Source organism: Panulirus ornatus, chromosome 72, assembly GCF_036320965.1.
Source record: "Panulirus ornatus isolate Po-2019 chromosome 72, ASM3632096v1, whole genome shotgun sequence".
NCBI classification, from domain to species: Eukaryota; Metazoa; Arthropoda; class Malacostraca; order Decapoda; family Palinuridae; genus Panulirus; species Panulirus ornatus.
Genome location: NC_092295.1, coordinates 6,933,042 through 6,951,380, shown reverse-complemented (window position 1 = coordinate 6,951,380; position 18,339 = coordinate 6,933,042). Strand labels below are relative to the sequence as shown.

Below are 18,339 nucleotides of genomic sequence, written 5' to 3'. Positions count from 1 at the left end.
GCATACAAACAACCCGACATACAAACATATTCTGGCAGCGTTGTGAACTGTTATATTAGCGAATTATCATCATGGAAATCATTTTACTTTGCTGCGTTTTTGACATGCAGATGCAATCATTGATAAGGCCTTGATAACGGAATGTTGCAAAATTAGGTGGGGATTTACATCCTGGAGTTCGCCAGCTGATAACAAAGGAAGACATACATCATTCACTTTAATTTTTACTGCGACTTTGCAGTCTATGTTTTCTACTCTCTGATACATAGAACTGTCTCGTTTTGTATTTACTTTTCAGTGTCAAGTTATATAGAAACAGAGTGATGAGTTATCAGATTAGTGAAAGGAATCGAACCTACTGCAGTATCATTGTCCTTATAATATTCAATGATTTCGAGTTTACGTCAGCATGTTTTGTTGAATAAAGTAGTGACATCATTAAAGGTGATATGTCTGGGGTTGTCCCATGGGAAGGGGGGGGGGGTAATGACACTGTCCATCCATCTTGTGTGTGTCGTAGAGGACGACAAACAGGGGCGGGCCAGGAATCCCTTCCACCTTGCATTTTCACTCCCCAGACACAGAGGCAGAAGAAGCAAGGCGAAAAAGATCCCTTGAAGGCGAGGGATGTCTGAATATACGTACGTGGTCGTAACCAGATATATGATGACAGATACGTGGATCATCTGGATCTGAACCGAAACAAAGCACGAGAGGCTAAACATTTAGAAAGGCAACAGGCCTGCAATGGATATTAATAATTGGAGCTTTGTGGCATACGGGGGGGGCGACATGTTGTCGTTAAGCTTAACCAGGGCATATGAAGTGATCAAGGGAAATCACGGAAAACTGTGCGGGGGCATGAGTATAGAAGATGGGCTCTGGCTACAGTTTGTTCCTGACGCTACTTTGCTCTGACGGGAAAGGCAATCACAACACACACACACACACACACACACACACACACACACACACACACACACACACACACTTGCCAACCACACGAGATTAAATATGATGCTACAAATCATCTATAAAATCAGGGTCAGCCAATATTTTCGTGTGAATTATGATGAGCTGCAGCTGCCAGACTCTGGGAGTGGATTTGGCAGCGGATGGAACCATGGAAGCAGAAGTGAATCATAGGGTGGGGGAGGGGGCGAAAATTCTGGGAGCCTTGAAGAATTTGTGGAAGTCGAAAACATTATCTTGGAAAGCAAAAATGGGTATGTTTGAAGGAATAGTGGTTCTAACAATGTTGTATGGTTGCGAGGCGTGGGCTATGAGTAGAGTTGTGCGCAAGAGGGTGGATGTGCTGGAAATGAGATGTTTGAGGACAATAGGTGGTGTGAGTTGGTTTGATCGAGTAAGTAATGGTAGGGTAAGAGAAATGTGTGGTAATAAAAAGAGTGTGGTTGAGAGAGCAGAAGAGGGTGTTTTGAAATGGTTTGGTCACATGGAGAGAATGAGTGAGGAAAGATTGGCCAAGAGGATAATGTGTCAGATGTGGAATGAACGAGGAGAAGTGGGAGACCAAATTGGAGGTGGAAAGTTGGAGTGAAAAAGATTTTGAGTGATCGGGGCCTGAATATGCAGGAGAGTGAAAGGCGTGCAAGGAATAGAGTGAATTGGAACGATGTGGTATACCGGGGTCGACGTGCTGTCAATGGATTGAACCAGGGCATGTGAAGCGTCTGGGGTAAACCATTGAAAGTTCTGTGGGGCCTGGATGTGGAAAGGGAACTGTGGTTTCGGTGCATTATTACATGACAGCTAGAGACTGAGTGTGAACGAATGTGGCCTTTGTTGTCTTTTCCTAGCGCTACCTCGCACACATGAGGGGGAGGGTGTTGTTATTCCATGTGTGGCGGGGTGGTGATGGGAATGAATAAAGGCAGACAGTATGAATTAAGTACATGGGTATATGTGTATATGTCTGTGTGTGTATATATATGTATACATTGAGATGTATAGGTATTTATATGTGCTGTGTGTGGACGTGTATGTATATACATGTGTATGTGGGTGGGTTGGGTCTTTCTTTCGTCAGTTTCCTTGCGCTACCTCGCTAACGCAGGAGACAGCGACAAAGCAATATATATATATATATATATATATATATATATATATATATATATATACATGCACACTTTAAACCACAAGGCTACAAAAACTATCCACCTCAGGCCAGTCAATGGTCAAAGTTGGAAAACTTTTGTCACCGTGTGTTCCAGTGGTAATCGCACCGGTCTGCCACACGGGCATATTCTTATCATCTATTTCATGTGGCCAGTACATGTTGAACATATATGTATCAACAATCGGTTAAATACCACTGAATACAGATAAGCTATATCCTTACTCTCCCGTGTCTTGGCGAAATATTTGCTGAGATAATGTGAAAAAACCATATGATTTATCAAAAGAATTCTAGCACTTTCAACATAAATCTCAGGGTACTGGACCTCCCAGCCACTTGAGAGCACTTAAAGGTTCTGCCTTTAATCGTTGTGAGATTAAACGAGACAGAATAATGGGTATCGATCCCATGTCTCAGAGAAACGGAGGCGCCTTGGGCACTTCCTTGATGTACTTTTTACTTTTTTTCTTGCACAGAAAGTAATATCTTCATATATATATATATATATATATATATATATATATATATATATATATATATATATATATATATATATATATATATATATATAAGGCAATTGGTAAAAATGATAATCTTCATATTACCATATTCCATACAAACGCAATTCCTGATTACATATTCGGCTTAATGGTACTTCTGGGAATGGATTACTTTGTATGTAGATCTCGCTTCCTTTGTTTCATATATACAATATGTGTACATATTTTTTCGTTTCATCTTCGTTATCTTTCTACTTATCATCCAAATTATTTTCCTCATGTCTATAATCTGACTTTTTATCTCTTATAATGGTACTTTTGTTATATAATCATACTTTATAATCACTATGCTTTGATAACATGGTTTATAACACTGATAATTACGGCGGCATCATATCTGTGATCTGTGTCCCCTTAATTAATCATATCCTTTCAAATTTATTGTTGGACGAGACGACTAAATCTATTACAATGCAATTATTTAACAAGTTCAAATACCTCTGTGTATACTCATTATAGCCAAGCCCATTACGACAATTGGGTCACTGGCTAACACGAAATGTTTTTTTTCCCTCCTAGACAAGAACCATTTATTTCCTCTACCCTAAAAACAAGGATTAATTGTGTTAGGCAAAGGTTACACTCACATGAACTCTGAAACCTGGAATTACGAGGTAATGGAAGGACAAAACCATCATGTACCAAAGAGCCTTTAGTTATCAAGCAATGAATGGGTACTGAGTAGTTGCTGGGAACGAAGGAACTATCAGATATCAAACCATCAGATGATAAAGATGGTCAGGCTTACCAACCATTATGACTCCACTGACCCTTCCAAGACGAGTGACCATCAACACAAAGTTACCAGTGTACAGTCGTTGTCCTAAACAACCACTGGGGTGTGAACAACCATTGAGGGACCATATACACCATTACGAGCCTTACAGCCATTTCAAGGACCAATTGGTCATTACGAGCCAAAGAACTATTAGGAAACTTTCATACATGAAGACCCAGTTAAGCAAGAAGAAAGGAAGAAAGAATAAAAGACAGGAATGCAGGAAAAACGAGATCTACCAAACATACCTTGATAACCATTCCAACACTAATAACCATTATCAGTCAAAACAACGTCTATTGACCATATAAAATGCGTCCCCATCACCATGCAAGCGTCAAATGCGTAGTTCCATTCCTCTAAGGCGACATTAGGTCATCGCCTTCACAAATGACCTCATTTCACAGGCTGTTGGAGGAGGTCTATTAATTCATTCCTTCATTAGGGCCTGAGAGAACATTCATCTCTTCGTTCACATATTCAGTGGAGTACGTCAACCCTCCTGTCGGAAATGAATGAAATGAATGAAGAGAAACGTCCTGGATGTGATACTGCGAAATGCTAAGAACAGATTTTCCTAACCAACTTAAACTAACCTAACCCAACCTAGCCTAACCACGCATTCTATTCCTGATATCAATTAGGGTGAACACAAACACAGAACATGTTTCATATATATATATATATATATATATATATATATATATATATATATATATATATATATATGTGTGTGTGTGTGATCTGTTAAGCATATATACCCATTTTTTTCCAGTCAGTCAGCCGCCTTGTTCACCATTAGCCCACACTGCTGAACCAGCTACTCTATAATTACTACATAATAGCCTTCATAGTTTTTATTACAAGGGGGAAATTATTGCTTTATTTGCCTGATGACTGAACCACACGCGAGCTTATCCTCACCTGTGGTGCCAAGCTGAGGGAGTGCTAAGCTTGGGGAGAACGATGCCCAGGGAGTGCTAAACTGTGGGAGTATTAGAGTATAACTCAAGTCCAGGCCGGTCCTGAGAGGGATGCAAATGTTGGAGAGCTGCTGCCTATCGCGTGCTGTTTGACTGACATATTTCTCTTTGTCTTCCTGTCTACATATCATACTGACCTGATTATTGTGTGTCATTGACTATTTGAACTGTACGGGGAAGTAGTTTTACACTCGTGGAGACCGATCCACTCGTATAAATACATATGTAAATACACGCACATTCACGTACATATGCATACATATACAAGTATAAACATATACATATACATACATACCCATACATATACACTGATGTATATATTCATAATTGCTCGCCCTCATCCATTCTCGGCGCCACTCCGCCTCACAGAAAAAGCATCGTCAGCAAGGTAGCGCCAGGAAACAGACGAAGAGAGGCCACATCCGCTCACATTCATTCTTTTTGCAATTGAAAAAAAAAAAAAACAGAAAAGGGGACTGAGGATATTACCTCTAATGCTCAGTCCTCGGTTCTTAACGCTACCTCGCTAACGCGGGAAATGGCGAATATGTACGAAACATATATATATATATATATATATATATATATATATATATATATATATATATATATATATACATACATATATATATATATATATATATATATATATATATATATATATATATATATATATATATATATATTGCCACGTCATGGTAATCTCCCACGACACTATTTCTAAACTATAGACAATATACACCCTGGATCTCGTGTCCCAGTATGACCTTGTGTGACCCATGTGTTCTCTGTGAACTATAAACAAAACACAGCTCACATCTAGAATGTTATCAAGAATCTTCATCACAACAAACACAATACTTCACCCGACTTAGTGTTATGAGATTGCTAAGAGCCATCTTGAAACTAGACAGTATATAACCCCGATGTTGTGATATAAGACTTCCAAGAATCACCTTTAGATATAGTGCATGACTCGACTCTAGAGCCAGAGGGTTGCCAAGAACCATCGTACATCCTAACACATTACTTAACCCGAACCAAGTGCCACAGGGTTGCCAAGAGCTACCATAAAAACCTAACACATTACATAGTCCAAATTTAGTGCCGTAAGGTTGCCAAAAACCGCCATAAACCTTGACACAATACCTGATGTACCCAACATTTTGCTGCTCATTATTTTAAGTCCCACTTTTGTGCTGCTTCCAGACTACTGGGACTGAGGAAAGCAAGAAATATATTACCCCCAAACAAGAAGTCAGTCGCCAAGCTGCCATTTTATGGGAAAGGTAAAGTGTAACTTTGTTTATAATTACAGAAACACAGAAAATGATAACAAAAATAATGACAATGATGATAATTATCATAATCATTATAATAATGACAATCATTAGAGTAGTAGTAGTAATGATAATGATGATAATGGTAAGTATAATATTAATGATATTGATAATAATAGTAACAACAATAAAACAACAACAATGACAATAATAACAATGATAATGTTAATAATAATAATAATAATAATTGATAATAATAATAATAATAATGATAATAATAATAATGATAATAATAATAATGAAACAAGGATAATAAATGATAATAATCATCCTCATTATCATCATTGCTATTATTACACTGATGATATATCTGGAAAATTTTCTTATAGATGGTATTTTAAACCAATAAATTCGAACATGTAAAGTTTTCATAATCTCTCTTTATACGTTTATTGTAAATGTCATTCATCTCTTCCAACAAGTAAGTATTCTAATTCAAAGTGAATTTTCTGCAAAATGATTTCCAAACATAGTCTTATGTTTCGAGTGAATCACCTCGTTCCAGTCTAGTTAATCTTTGTTATATCTTGATTCATAATAGTCGCCTCTGCTCTTGACCTGATTTATCAAGTTGTAAGTGTGTGTGTGCGCGCGCGTGTGTGTGTGTGTGTGTGTGTGTGTGTGTGTGTGTGTCTTCACAGAATATGTTTATTGTTATATCTTAAAAAACAGGAAGGGAGAAACCTCGAAAAGCTTATATCTGGGTACTGGGTACTACGAATATTCTTGTCTCGAAAATGGCATAGAAGGAAGCCATAAAGATTTGTCTGGAAAAGTAGAATGAAGGAAAGCTATAATGATGGTCTGGAAGTAAGAATAGAAGCAAAGTATGAAGACGGCCTGGAAAAATGGAATGAAGGCACCCCATGAAGATGGTCTGGAAAAATGGAGGCAAGTTATGAAAACGGCCTGGAATTGAAATTAAGGGAGCATATGAAGATGGTCATGAATATTGGAACGAGGGAAAGTTATGGAGTCAGCCTGGAGAAACAGAATGAAGGTAACCCATGAAGATGGTCTGGAAAAATGGAATGGAAGCAAACCAAGAAGACGGTCTCGAAAAGTTGAGTTCTCAGTATATCAAGGAAGACCCTAGGAGGGAGGACTGCTTTCACCTTCTTTGAACTTCCAGCCTTTGTGAAATATTCACAGTCAGAACCCTGTCAACTCTGACATGATATTATGTTTGCACTAAAAGGCAGAAGAAACTTTTATCTTGAATCATTTAGTATTCATGAATTCTTTCCTCAAGTTATAGCCATACAAATCGTGTTGATCATCATATAATGTGTTGGATCTTAATGATATGTTAAATTCATAATGGTCTGGTTGATTCTTAATGGTCTGGTAGATTCTTAATGGTCTGGTTATCATGGTTTGTCATAATTGCCAAGGATTGTACCCTCTTGCTGTCGTGTTCAGAGTGTCGTACTGTCGTGCCCAAAGGGTCGCACTGTTGTACTGGAAAGGTTATTGAGTCGTCCTCAAAGGTTGTACCGTCGGGCTCAAGATTCGCACCATCATGTTCAAACGGTTGAATCAGATTTATCATTTATTCTTCAAGAGCATCTCTCGCTAGCTTCCCTAGCCTCACAGGTGCGTTTCTTTTTCCAAGGTCCACAATCTATATCCCTCGTCACGAAGCCTTGTCTCCGTGACTTCGTAGCCAAGGTAGAAACGGCCGTAAGGGAAAACTCTGTTTTTGTGGATTTATGTTTCTGTATTACGTATGCTCGGTGTATATCCTGGTGCATATGTTGGAATGTGTTCTTTGATGTTCATAGTTTTGATTAAACGCGCATCCTTACGTCTGCATGGGTTAAACGTTTCCATCAACTCATTCTTAATGAAATGACATCCACCAGCCAGCGCCTCCAAGTCAGTCATGGCCAATATCAAACGGCCGGGACAAACAATATTCTCTCCATTCAGCCGACTCCCACGCTGGCTCTTAATTTCCTTTCAATTTCCATTTCTCTTTCTTCTCTCTTCTCCCCGTCGAAGAAGAGCCACATCCAAGGCTTCAACATTAATTCCAATTCCTACAGAAATCCTTGAAGGAATTGTCGAGTCCTGATGCATTAGGAAGGATCTCTTGGAATGACACCGCATCTCCCCAGATAAATCAGGATTACAGAGCGTGAGCGAAGAGCCCGTGCTAGACATCTACGGTCTCACAGACAAGCAGAGCATTCAATTGAAACTTCATTCTGAGGTGGAGAAAAATCTTTATATCAACAGATGTTCTTTCAAAAAGCAAAGAAAAAATGAGAAAGGAAAAATGAAAGTTGAAAGCATCTCTGTAGATACGTTTAAGAGAAGACTTGACAAATATTTTCGCTTCAAGTCTACGACTGACAGTGCACCACCTTAATACGTATACAATTTACAGGCATTCCTTAATCAGTAGCCTATTTCATTTCATGCTTTTATCGAACGAATTACCAGGTTTCTGGTCTCTTCCAGTATCACAGAGGGCCTCGAAAGAACCCCATGGTCCGTCGCTATTTGAATTCCTATTCATTCCTTTGTATACAGAACCAATAAGATATCAATCATCCTCCGAAAAGTATTATTAGACCATCTCCCTCGCATCCTCCAGAAGATGTAAGCATAAGACCGTTGGGGGATAGCAACGAGAAAGATAAACAACAGGAAGATGTTGTGGACACTAGTTTCTCATTCCTTATATATCGCTGACAAGAAAGTATATCAGTTAGAAGTATCTTATATATTTCATATCCACCTGTCCTGGAGTTAAGGCTATAAACTGAAGAGAAGAGGATAGGATTTGTGTTGTGAATACCTTTGAAATATCAACTGCTTCCATCAAATAATGTCCAGTTAAAACAAATTTAACACCACTATCACCTCACCTCATAAAGCTACCTTTATCATCAGATCTTAATACCCATTATCTTTATCATCAGATCTCAATACCCATTATCTTTATCATCAGAGCTTAATACTCATTATCTTTATCATCATATCTTGATATCCATTATCTTTATCATCAGATCTTGATACCCTTTATCTTTATCATCAGATCATAATACCCATTATCTTTATCATCAGATCATAATACCCATCCAGGTACCGTCAATGCGCCTTGAACATGATTACAATAATGTTTGACGATAGTTCTCTGTGTTCTGTTGAATATCAACAATGCATCTTTAATTCCTTTTTAGACAATTATCAATAACTTTTATGATAATTGATTATTATGTGGTGAGTTTATGTGATCATAATTTTTGTTAAATGATTACATGATTGGCGGACTTACACAATTCATTTTCGCCTTTTAGTATATCTTTGCTCGTAATCTACGCTTGTAATCTACGATCGTAATCTACACTTGTGATCTACGCTCGTAATCACCATGTCGACCCGACAATTGACTATGACGGTTGCCACAGTTGAGTACAGGTAAACCGACCGGTGGGTGTGATTGTCTGACATTTGACCTGACCCTTGGCAACAGAGAGAGAGAGAGAGAGAGACAGAGAGAGAGAGAGAGAGAGAGAGAGAGAGAGAGAGAGAGATAACCTACCTCTGAAGCCTCCATTAAGTATCGCAATTTGAAGTGGGTCTGCCTTAGCCAGGGACAAGTTCAAAGACGAGACATAGCAGGTCCCCAGTTTTCTCCCACTCCCGCCGTTCATTTCGCCAGTTATCTTTTGAGCTTGAAAGAGTCGAGGTACCGGTGAGAGAGAAAAAAATCAGGTTCAGCCATTCCTTCTGAGCAGAACCTTAGGGCTTTAAGAGTCCACGCAGATATGTAAATGAGGAGAGGTTATGAGAATGGTAATTTCATACTGCTGAGAACGCCATATTTCTCAGGACTTGAGGCACTTATGAGTGCACTGCTTTTTTCGGCAATTGCCTTCTCGCAATACATAAATATGAGGTTGGATTATTGAGTCTGCTGAGTGCCTTCCACGATGATACGATAAGTGGTGATATCAACTCACACACACACACACACACACACACACACACACACACACATACATATATATATATATATATATATATATATATATATATATATATATATATATATATATATATATATATATATGTTCGCTGATGATACAGCGCTGGTGGTTGATTCATGTGAGAAACTGCAGAAGCTGGTGACTGAGTTTGGTACAGTGTGTGAAAAAAGAAAGTTAAGAGTAAATTTGAATAAGAGCAAGGTTATTAGGTACAGTAGGGTTGAGGGTCAAGTCGATTGGGAGGTAAGTTTGAATGGGGAAAAACTGGAGGAAGTAAAGTGTTTTAGATATCTGGGAGTGGATCTGGCAGCGGATGGAACCATGGAAGCGGAAGTGGAGCATAGGGTGGGGGAGGGGGCGAAAATTCTGGGAGCCTTGAAGAATGTGTGGAAGTCGAGAACATTATCTCGGAAAGCAAAAATGGGTATGTTTGAAGGAATAGTTGTTCCAACAATGTTGTATGGTTGCGAGGCGTGGGCTATGGATAGAGTTGTGCGCAGGAGGATGGATGTGCTGGAAATGAGATGTTTGAGGACAATGTGTGGTGTGAGGTGGTTTGATCGAGTAAGTAACGTAAGGGTAAGAGAGATGTGTGGAAATAAAAAGAGCGTGGTTGAGAGAGCAGAAGAGGGTGTTTTGAAATGGTTTGGGCACATGGAGAGAATGAGTGAGGAAAGATTGACTAAGAGGATATATGTGTCGGAGGTGGAGGGAACGAGGAGAAGTGGGAGACCAAATTGGAGGTGGAAAGATGGAGTGAAAAAGATTTTGTGTGATCGGGGCCTGAACATGCAGGAGGGTGAAAGGAGGGCAAGGAATAGAGTGAATTGGATCGATGTGGTATACCGGGGTTGACGTGCTGTCAGTGGATTGAATCAGGGCATGTGAAGCGTCTGGGGTAACCCATGGAAAGCTGTGTAGGTATGTATATTTGCGTGTGTGGACGTGTATGTATATACATGTGTATGGGGGTGGGTTGGGCCATTTCTTTCGTCTGTTTCCTTGCGCTACCTCGCAAACGCGGGAGACAGCGACAAAGCAAAAAAAAAAATGTATATATATATATATATATATATATTATCCCTGGGGATAGGGGAGAAAGAATACTTCCCACGTATTCCCTGCGTGTCGTAGAAGGCGACTAAAAGGGGAGGGAGCGGGGGGCTGGAAATCCTCCCCTCTCAATTTTTTTTTTTTTTTAATTTTCCAAAAGAAGGAACAGAGAAGGGGGCCAGGTGAGGATATTCCCTCAGTGGCCCAGTTCTCTGTTCTTAACGCTACCTCGCTAACGCGGGAAATGGCGAATAGTTTGAAAAAAAAAAAAAAAATATATATATATATATATATATATATATATATATATATATATATATATATATATATATATACATATATATATGTGTGTGTGTGTGTGTGTGCATGTGTACAAATTTTCCACTAATGTATTGAAATATATTCATACACTTCTTGAGCTTCACAACCATAATGTCGACGGTTCTATTAAATATATCAAGAAATTTGACCATGTAAAACTTTCCCATGAGCAGACTGAGAAAAACAGACCATCCTAGAGTTAAAAAAAAAGAACCACTCTGGCTCCGTTGGGGTTATAAGGAGCTATCCCACGAGAACTTGAGCACTAAGGTCGATATGCACGCACTTTAAAGCCGAATAGGTGAATGTAAGAAGAGACTTGTGCCAAATTGTGCATTTCCTCGAATAATCTCGTTTTCCTTTTGCCATAACAGTAAATATAATCATTATACCTCAGACCTAAGAATCAGACTTACAACATTAGAAACTTAGACGTCCCCATCAAGGTCGATAATCCTACCCATTTATTACACTTTCCTCGGCCTTATTAGGACTCAAGCTGGCACTTAGGGTAAGGAGAATTGCAACCCACTTTCTGTCAGAGACGATAGATATCATCAGTGAAATAGACTTTTCAGGCGAAGTTACAAATTTCAAGAAGTGTTGGAGTCGAGCAAGATTTTGTAGACCAAGCGGCACCTTCGCTCGTGAAGTCTATTACACTAATGTCATCAATCATGTATATGAAAACTATATTTCTCAAGATTTCCAAATCATCTGTGGTGGTTTGTTATATAAGATTAGATCATAACGTCGCTGCTGGTAAAACAATATAAAACCTCGTGTATTCTTGCATCACGAGGACGTAAGAATGGATCAGGGTTGGAATTAATTGTTATTAGCAACTAGGAAGAGAGGTTGATAGCAAGACACTTTAACTGACTAGGTTAGGTTAAATTTTCGACGTATCTGGCGAGACTGGTGTGGCCAACCACTGGTAATCCACCTACAGTCTGTGAGAAAATTTGGTAGCAATAGTGATGTCAGTGGTGTCAGCGGGCAGTAGTGGTATTAGTGGCAGGGGTGGAAATGGTGGTACTGGTGGTATTGTTGACAGTGGTGGTATTGTTCGCAGCGGTGTTGTCACCATAAAAAGATCTTGCCATATCACTTACGCCAAACACAGGTGCCGGTGAAAGGTCAAATATTCATTTTATCCTTTAAGATATGACAGAAATATACATTTACCTTCTTTAGATAACGAATGTTCTTTCACAATAGGTTTCTTTATCAGTTTTCAATCATATTTGGATTACATCTTCCTTTCTGTAAAACCACAGTTTAGAGAATTCGTTCAGGCAAGATATATATCCCCAGAAGTTGTTACAGGTGCGTCGCTTTCATGCACACCTTCCATTCATCACAAGAATACATTGTAAACGTATAAAACATCCACTGTAAAATCTTTTCAGTATTTGGAGGTAACATTTTCCTCTTCGTCCCTGTGTTTTTGTGTTTTCAACTCAGGGTTGTGCGCCTCTATCTTTCGAGGAATTACACAATCTTTGTGTATCATATTTCAACAACAGTTGAAACCATATCTAGGGCCACGAATTCAAGAAGCGAGTCCTGCAAGATTTCTTCAGGTAGAAGCATCAGGTGAAGAGAGAGGGTCATTGAAAGACTCTACTCCAATCCACATATAAGTAGGATCTAGAGCTAAGTTACTTCATTAAGATGAAGCAACAGCTTCTAAGACTGGAACGTTTGGGGAGCCAACCAATTCCAAGGGCTGGAACCTGGAAAAGCCACTCGCTTCTAGGGCTAAAACATATGAAAAGCCAACCACTTCTAGGGCAAGAGCCTTCTAGAAAGCCAACCAGTTCCAAGGTAGGAACGGTTTTGGAAGTAACTAGCTCCACGGATGGAACCTTTAAAAAGCCATTCAGCCATAGGGCTAGAGCCTTTGGAAAACCAACCAGTTCTAGGATTGGAACCTTAGGAAATCCAACCAGTTCCAGTACTGGAACCTTTGGAAAATCAAGCAGTCCAGGGCTGTGGACTTTGGAAAGCCAAACAGTTTAAGGGTAAACCAAACAGTTCCAGGATAGAACCTTAGAAATGCTAAGAGTTTAATTGATGAAACCTTTGTAAAATCAGTTACCCAGGGTTGGAGACTGAAAAACAAACAATTCCAGGGCTGGAAAGTCAATTTATTTAATGGTTGGAGCCTTTAAGAGACCTAACCAGCTTCCGGGCTGAAAATTTGAAACGCCAACCAGCGCCGGGGCTGGAACCTACAGAAAAAAACAAAAAGCTTTCAGAAGGTCGACTAGTTTCAGGGCTAGAACCTTTGGAAAGCCAACCAATTCTAGGGTTAGAGTCTTTGAGTAGCCAAACAGTTCTAGGGTTTGATGTTTTGCCAATCAAAAGAACTCCAAAACTGTAGGCTTTTAAAAGTCAGCCATTTCCAGAGAACAGCCTTTGGGAAACAATCCAACGCGTTTCAAAAGCCTGACTACACACGCCAAGACTACTAATCTTCCTTCATGAACAAATCATCTGGACAAAACTTTTGTTTGATCAGACTGTGCGTCACGTTCTCTCTGAACGTTGCAGCAGAACATCCGGGGAGAGTGAGCACGATGTCATACTCTTCATCTTGCAAGTGCCTTGAAAAATGGAAGATTATTCTAATGGAGACGGCTACATTAATAAGACGATGATGATATTCAACCTTCAGGTTTACACACACACACACACACACACACACACCCACAACCACACACACTATATTCGTGTATATATATATATATATATATATATATATATATATATATATATATATATATATATATACATTGTTACGAACATGTGTGTGCGTGTGCCCACATGTTCGTGTATATAACGTGTGTGTGTCCTTGTGTATGGTGTTGTAATTTCTTATCATGACGAGGATTAAGGTCTTCCTCTGAGACTGGCTCGGACCTCACTTCCCACCGCGCATTAGGCTTAATAATCCTGTTTTGAAGCCAGATGGCGACCTGACCTTCAGCACCCGGATCCTTACCAGAGGCGTGAGATTAAGTTGTCAGTCAGCTTACGGGGTATGTACATCATCGCCGCTATCGTAAACAAGATAACAGAGGAGGTTGAGCTTTAGGCAAGATGTGGGACGGACTTAGGATCTCCAAACCACCCAGCAGTTTCACGGCACCACCCTCCTCCAATCACAACTGGATCTTAGGCTCTTAGCCAATCAAGTATAGCATTGTAGGGTAACAGGGCGGACGCTCGTTCTTACTTGTAATAAATACCCCTTACACCCACTGAGCCTCGATTTTCCCTCTCTAGCCCAGCGACGTAAGTGGTGTCCCTTTGTCCCAAAGCCCGTTACCCGAGTGAAGTGCGCGATATAGACCTTACGATGTCGTACTGCCTCTGTCATTTATTTTCGAGTGTCATAGACTATTGTAACTTGTCATAGAAGAGTCTAACAATAGGTGTATCTTGAATCCTGTTATCGAAGGTAAATTGTCATAAAGGAAAGAGATCTATTGGCTTGAAATCTTATCTGGAATGTTAAACTCATGTTCATTGTTAACGTAAATGATTTGTGCCTGTTTCATTTGTATATTTTGTACACTTTAGTTCTTTCATTATGAGTAGTTTTAATGCTAGTGTTTGATTTAATCCCATGACTTTAAGATAGTGTTATCCTATGTTGTGCAACATAACAAATCTAATGTCCTTGCAAAGACAAGGATTAGTATAGTATTGATAACATATATATGTAATTGGTGACCTTGCTAGAATAAGTATAGAGTTCGTAACAATATATATATATATATATATATATATATATATATATATATATATATATATATATATATATATATATATCATATCCATCATGAGAAGTATGAGATAGCAGTTTTTATATATATTTCTTTGTTCTCTCCTTTGTGTATATGAAATTACATCTGAGTTCTTTATCATCTGTCCAATCAGCTCCAAGTTCACCAGCGAATAGTTTCCTCCAGTAAACAAGACCTTTTATTACGTTCTGTATCTACCTTGACCTTCATATTTCTTTATTTCCTGTTTTTCATTTTCTTTTTGCAGCAATTACAGTGGCGTGCCATTTCACTGTCGTAGGAAAGGAGGCCTGAACTCTTGCGTCCAGGGAATATTGCTTCTTCTTATCTTCATCTTTATCTTTTTATTAAAGCCTTCCTTCGGATCTAGAGGGTTCAAAGCTCATAAGTCTTATTTTCTGCGATAAATCATTGCTATAAAGGAAAAGGTATCATTAGTGTAAGACAGGTTGAGGAGGAGACAGTCGTTCACACGCCTTAAAGGTCCTCACATCTCTTTACTCTTGCTTGGAACACAACCTGTAAACTTCAGGTTCCCATATGTCACTTGCTCGCCATTTTCCGGGTTAACAAGGTAGCGCTACAAATATCGTTCACATTCACTTCCTAGCGGTCATATATATATAATGCACCAAAATCACAGCCATCTGTTTACAACCAGGCCCTACGGACCTGGTGTTACCCAAATCTCTTGCTAGGAGCTTCTACAGCTCTCAGGCTGCGCTACATTCGGCTACAGGGAAATGTTAGACTCCTTTGAAATGAGACATAACTTGATAAGATTGAACTCCTAGTGATATACTGCTTCGCCATAGGTGACTTTTTACTCGCGGTGTAACCCCATACAATTAGGTTCCTTTGACATATAGGAAAAGAAAGAGAGGAAGAGAGAGAAAAATACAGGTTATCACAGTGATATGTACATACACATATATTGCACCAGATGGAAAATAAATGAAGTGAATGTGTTCCCCTAACCCGTCACTTGATGGAAACAATCAATTCTTTTTCTTTAAGAGAGGGATATAATTTTCTGTGACCCTCAGCAAACTGATATTGTCTCGAAATATGGAGGGGTAACTTACACAAAGGTGACACACTTGGGATACTATATATGGAAATTCATTTTTCACAATTTAGTCTCAAAGAGAATTCCCATGGAGGAAATGCAATTTTCCTTTTAATAACTTTTTCACTTTTCTATTTAGTTTGCACATTAGCTGAATCATGATGAATGATCGTCTGTGAATATCTAAATAGAAACAAAACGGATATTGAGCATGAATCTTTCTAGTATTGAGAGAAAAGTATTTGGATTAATATTCTCTAATGTTGTCTGGCAGTGAGACAATCACTTCGACGAGGAAAATGCGAGTATATGATGACATTTCAGTTTGTTCCAATGTATTTCACAAATTGGAGTGTGTAGTAAGCACAGTTAAACGAAACAAATTAGTTTATATCATCACTACGGAATTCCTCAGAAATCATCCTACCTCAGTAGACAAAAAATTCTAGTTTTTCCCTACGGTATGATCACTGGACGTGAAGACTTGCGCTAGCTATCATTTTGAGTTGTCATGGTTAATTTTGGTTACTTCGTTCAAAGTCACGAAACTGGATAATCTCTCTCTCTCTCTCTCTCTCTCTCTCTCTCTCTCTCTCTCTCTCTCTCTCTCTCTCTCTCTCTTTCTATATATATATATATATATATATATATATATATATAATCATTGGAACTTCCCTGAAGATGAGCAGTGTTAAACCCTTTCGGAACTATAATTCTTGAAGGTCTATTGTGAGGTCTTTGCGCCTTTTGCGTCTCCTTATCTTTCTTTTCTATTGTTCTCTTTTCTCACGTCCATTTAACCTGTGGTCTCTCATAGTTCTCTTACTCTTTTAAAATAGTCTTGGCAGCCCTAACCTGAATGGCTTTGCAGCTCGAAAAACGAACACAAAGCCTTGGAATATATACCAGGAGAAAGAATTCTATCCTATCTATCAGTACATCTATGTCTATCTGTCTGCCTTTCTATCTATCTATGTGTGTGTGTGTGTGTGTGTGTGTGTATGTGTGTTTGTGTGTGTGTGTGTGTGTGTGTGTTTGTGTATGAGATTTAGACCTTAACATCGATGATATTAAAAATGATCATAGATTTAGATGTATATCTTTGAAAGAAATACCGTAGACATTTTTTTTCCTAGCTGGGAATCACGTCTGGAATTCTCTCCAATCGATTGCATTTTTGCTTCATTCAAAATATATCGCATGCCCGGTCAGTATAGTCTGGTGTCTTTTGTCCTTCTTTTCTGTTCTTCGGTGCTTCAGCATTTCAAATTCTAAACTGAGTTTTGTTGTCAATAATTTTGGTTTCAAAATAATCGTAATGTTTGAATACTTGAAGAAATTAGACTTCATAAGCTTTGAAGATTCATACTTCTTTTTTTTGGATTGGCTATCAAAGATAATGGCTGGTAGTTTTCTTTTAGGTTTTGATACAATAACGGAATATATTTCATCTAAACTTAAAAGCCCATACCATGCAAACGAAGGGATGAATCTTCGAGACAAATATCTTGAAAATTTTTTGAAGAGGAAAAAGAAATTTTTCCCCAAAACTCTAGCTGGAAAATCTTGTAAGTTTTGGCTCATTTGCTTGTGTGGGCATTGTGGAGGGGGCTGTGGACGGGTGTGGGCTGAGGCCTGTGCGATCCCGTCAGTTTATATGAGTTAAGAGAACCCAAGACTTAAAGTGTAAGACCAACTATCTATTTTTCTGATTCCAAAGATCTAGTATATGGCGAGAGTCTTCATCGAGGCCATGGCTCAGAACAGAGATCGTAGATTCTTTTTTATGAGAATACAGGAAACATGCCACTTAGAAAATGGTCTGGTCGCATCGTTAGTGAGAAAGATGAGACATGATGATTGAGACGTATAATGAGGTAAAAGAACGATAGGTTATAAGATATTAAAGAATGAAAGTGAAAATGAGAATGGTTTTTATGTGTGGTGTACATTAGGATATTTCTTATCTAGACGAGTAACATGTATGACTGAGACAGAATGCAAGACTAGCAATAATGACACGGAGAGTAAGATGGTTTTGGGCATCACTGCAGCACTCCTAGGTCAGGAGGATAGTCCTTCCCAGGGCGGCTATTGTCATTGAGTTGTGAGATGGTTCCGGCCATCACGTAAATCACTAGTGTTATTTCCAACTTGAAAGAAACTTTTTTTCCTTCTCTGATCATGACAAGGGCAAAGCCATCATACTTTGGTATCATACAATAGTATTCAAGGATAATACCTTTGTGCTCAAGAGTCGTACGTCGTGCTCAAGG

At 38.9% G+C, this 18,339-nt stretch overlaps 1 protein-coding gene and 1 long non-coding RNA gene across 6 annotated transcripts in view; one reads left to right on the top strand and one right to left on the bottom strand.

The window, feature by feature from the left end:
• Window positions 1-18,339, bottom strand: part of LOC139748113 (putative neural-cadherin 2) — a 184,275-nt gene that overhangs the window by 88,118 nt on the left and 77,818 nt on the right. The gene's annotated exons all lie outside the window — the stretch shown is intronic.
• LOC139748116 (uncharacterized) overlaps window positions 1-18,339 on the top strand; it is a 155,967-nt gene that overhangs the window by 71,543 nt on the left and 66,085 nt on the right. Inside the window, exon 3 of the long non-coding RNA XR_011712537.1 lies at window positions 5,671-5,750. This is a non-coding gene — a long non-coding RNA (uncharacterized lncRNA). The remainder of the gene's footprint in view (window positions 1-5,670; window positions 5,751-18,339) is intronic.